Source organism: Pinus tabuliformis, chromosome 7 (genome assembly GCF_031772625.1).
Source record: "Pinus tabuliformis cultivar Carrire ecotype Pingquan chromosome 7, CPIR1, whole genome shotgun sequence".
NCBI lineage: Eukaryota > Viridiplantae > Streptophyta > Pinopsida > Pinales > Pinaceae > Pinus > Pinus tabuliformis.
The window spans coordinates 59,640,983-59,645,472 of NC_142293.1; positions in this window are offsets into that span (position 1 = coordinate 59,640,983).

Consider the following 4,490-nt stretch of genomic DNA (forward strand, 5'->3'; position numbering starts at 1 on the left):
TTATAAATTTAGGGGGCATTCTTAAAATTTTCCCTGCTCCCGGATTACTCGCGCTCATCAGGAGGACGGACCGTGGGTTGAGACACTTCTTGCATGAATAGACCATTTAGGGATGGCACATGACTATTTGCGATGTGTGATCTGGGAAACGAAAGTTGGTCCACGAGCTTGACCATTCTTCCTTCATGAGGAAAACACATTACTCTAAAGAGTGAGGAGACTACAGCTCCCATGCAATATATATAGTCTCGTCCAAGGAGTAGGTTATAATCCAAGGGTCCTTGAACGACCATCACGTTCATTTGAACGGTCTTCCCTTTCAATGTTATAGGCACATTGGGGAGGATCCCTAAAGGTCGACTGGTTCCTTTATCAATCCCTGATAGATTTATCATCTCAGGTAAGAGTGCTGGCGAACCAAGCGCTCTCCAAGCAATAGAGGAAATGATACTCACAGATGCCCCCTCATCAATGATAGTGCCAGCCATTACCATTCTGTATATTTGACAAATAATTCTGAATGGCACACTGGCTGGCAACCGGGGTCTGCCTAGTTGGTTCCAATCAAAGGACACAACCAGGTTGCTTGGTGGTGGGGCCGAATATACGGCCGAATATACGGCCGGATAGCGCTCTGATGAACTTCCTTCCTGCGACAAAGGAATGGTGGCATTTCCCCCTTGATCATCAGAGTCAGTGCTGATGAAGAGAACTTGGACGGTGTCGTCTGTATTCTCCTTTGTGATGGTGTCATTTGAAGGTGGAGCCTTTGGAGGCAAAACTGGGTCAACTGCCGTATCAACCTTTTGACTTTCACCAGGCATGGATCCAGACGGTTCTTCTTCAATGACAGGTGCTTCGGCTGACCATCTAAGTGGCTCAGCCGGATTCTCAACTAGTGAGGGACTTGGCAGGAGTCTTTGATATCCAGGAGGAAGATTCGCTCGTAAAATCGGGCGATCTTCCAGAACTCTTTTTGCCTCGTATAAGAAGGGACAACGGTGGATGGCGTGATCGCCTTCACACAGTCTGCAGGGAAATTTAGCTTTCCCGCTCTGTCCTGGAGCTTCACTCCCACTAGTTGACGGTGAGCAGTCAACATGGCTATCAGAGGTCGATGCTCCCGAATTGTGCAAACGGGGGGACCAGTCTCTTAGTATCCATGGGATACAGGGACAATCTCTATGGAAGTGGTCTCCCCTGCATATGACACATGGCGATTTAGGCCTTACGAGTGCGGTGTGTGGATTTTTGTTAGATGACACTTGTTTGTCCCCAGTCGCCTTAGGCTCCTTCTTCTTCTTTTCTTTCTTCTTCTTCTCCTTCTTCTCCTTAGGAACCCGATTTTTTGATCGACCAGTTCCGTCAAGCGAAGAGGAAGGAGGAGAGGAAGATGAAGTGGAAGGCTGGGAGGCAACTCTTGTCTGATATAACTGTTGACTTGACTGTTCAGGAGTGGTGGTATTCTGAACGACATTGGTCGAAAAGAGCCAAACTGGTAGGCCAATTGTCAGTCCTGGAAGCGACAATGTGGCCATGTGGGGCGCACCAACATCTCCCCAAGAGGAGAAGGGACTAGGATTTCCACCCAAGGGAACTCCTTGGTTGGTGTGATCCATCTTTTCAACCTAAAGATCAACGCAGGATAAAAGGGTGATTGTTCCGTTTAAAATAAATTGTTAACGACACTTTTAGACACAACTTGCTTTTTCACTTTTTAAGAGTCGAGAAAAAGCTAAAGATAACTCTAGTCTCCTTCGATGTTTTAACGAGCTCGAAGTGACAAATGCTCGGATGAAATTTTTCTGTTATAGAGTCTGAAAAAGGCCAAAAGAAACTGCTCTGGAGATCTAGGCAGAGGGTGTGCCAAACTTTTCGCAAAACCACAGAATACGTTTTACAGTACGGGTGGTCGATCTTCGTGAATGCTGTGTTCATTGCATTGCGATCAGTAGGGCGGCCGACACGGCTTCCTAAGGATAAAAGATATATGCCTATAGGGGTCTCCCAATATATACGCGACGGTACGCGGGAGCACAATCCGTATTAGCGCCACCGACTCTCAGGAGGAATCACCCACCTTCTTCGAGATCGACAGTCACTATGTTTAACGACACCGGAACACGTCTCTAGCCTAGACCTCTATGTTGTGCGTTATGTTACAAAGCGTTGTTAGGTTCATTCAGTTTATTTTAGGTTGATCTTTTTAAAGTTTTCCTTTCAAGGTTCACCATGAGATGTATGATACAAATTCCTAAATGCAGTCTAAGATGATAAGCAAGCTTTACAATCTTTCAACTTTGAAAATCCTAGCTACTAAGGGAAAAGAGAGCGACTATCTTTTCTCAAAGAGCAATCAACACACTCTAATGCACTTTCCCTAAATCCAACATGCAAACTTATCAAATGCAAAATGCACAATGCAGGTGTTTGTTTTCACTTTCTTAGTATAAATGCCTACAAAGAAAGCTTTTTGCACAACTTTGAATTTGCTTTTACAATGATCAAAATAAACAAGTTCACTTTCTTCGAAATCAACAAGGGTAGAAGAGATTACAATCACTTTGTGATTTTCGAAATAAAGACTCGTTTTTGATACTTTGAAAAGAACAAACTCAAACCAATAAGAAAAAGTAAAACTATGATCAATCTGAACAAACAACCAATGAACTCTCTTCTAAGATCAATTTCAATCAGATTTGAATCAAAGGCTACAGAAAGACTACTTTACTTATGCAAAGGAAGACTGTAAATGATGCCACAAACACAAAAACATTCACAATCTTTTTGTACAAAAATGGGGCGGAATTCAGGCAAAGAAAAGGGTTATCAGGCTAGTACCTATGCTGGTTAAAGGCTGCAAAAAACAGAGATCAAAACAGTGCAACAAAGGACAAAGAACCCCAGCTGCTCAAGGCCACACTGGTTCAGCGCAGGTACGACACTGTCAGTTTGACATTCAGCGCAGGTAGCCCCTTCGGGACCTGCGTTGAAATGCAGACTGCCTTCACAGTGCCTGTGCTGAAGAGAGAAACTCTCGTTTCTCTTGGTTTCTGGGTCACAAAATGCTAAAAAATCAACTGTTTCAGGCCAAATCAGAAACACAAGCAAGGTATAAACAGAGGGATGCTTTGATAGGGTACTAAAGACTATCACAAGGATCAATCAAATCGTTTGTGGATCTAGTTTAGATCATAGACAAGTCCAACATACTGGATCAAAGCAGCAACTTTTACTTTGCATCCGGGAAAGATGCAGTTCAAGAATTGCTGTCAAGTCTATGAAGTAAACAAATGATGGAAACACAAATGAAATGAATAAACAAGTTCTTCCCCAGCGGAGTCGCCAATTTGTTGTGGGGAAAAATGCCTATTTAGGACGATCCTATCCACCTAAGGTGTGACAGCGCCTTAGCAACAAACGAATACAACTATTATGATTCCTTCCTTTATGAAATGTGAAAGAGGGGAGATTGGCAGACTTACCGTTGTCTTCCGGTTGTCCCTCGATCTAGATCCTCTTCTCTTTGTGTGTCCATAGCTACTTGCCTCCTCGCTTGATCAAGAGAACAGCTACTTGAATCCCACGAGATCACAAGAGAACAACTACCTGTGACAAGAGAACAGCTACTTGCAACAAGAGAAGAACACAATACAAAGGCAAATATACATATTCATAAATGATTCAGGATTAGAAGTAAATCAAATATACTAATGCAATCATACAAAATACACCAGCATATAGGAAAGAATCAAAATAGCTTTATTGAAAGTAACAGGGTTCAGGAAGAGATACAACCCATAGGGCTCCAACCCAGCATCTCCTTCCCAGCAGAATGGAATTCCTTCTTCAATTCCCTTCAAATCATAACACACCCAATGTTTCTAGCCACAAACCAACAGCAATTCTTTGCAAATACTCTATTCCAGCCTCCCAAGACCTCATGAGAGAGATCTATATATAGGAGTTTTGGAGAGAGGATGAGTCAGCTTGAGGCTGGTGTGAAGCTGACTAGTGCCCTCTCCCACTTCAGTTCTTGAGTCCACTTGGAGGTTCTTGCTTCCACTTGGAGATTTGGAACCTCTTACTCATCACCAGTCGAATTCCCTGATCCAAGTGTCATTTTGGAAGCTTCCTGGGCATTGACACCTTGAGAAATGACTCTGCCACTTGTCCAAACTCGCTCAGCGCAGGTAGCCTTCTTTGCAGTTGACATTCAACGCAGGTAGCCAATGGAGTAGTTGACATTCAGCGCAGATGCTCAGTGGAGCAGTTGACATGATCCAGAATTGCCTTGTTTTTGAGTGTTTTCAGGTGGAGAACTTTTGTGAATTGCTGTGGTTTGTTGGCCTTGTTCCTCTAGGGGTAGGAACAACATGTTTAGGGACTTTGGATCCCTTTATTATTGACATTTCATGCTCAGTGATGAAAGGCACAAAAATGTCTATAACACCCCATGGTCATGATAAATTAGATTTGTTTTCTCAGCA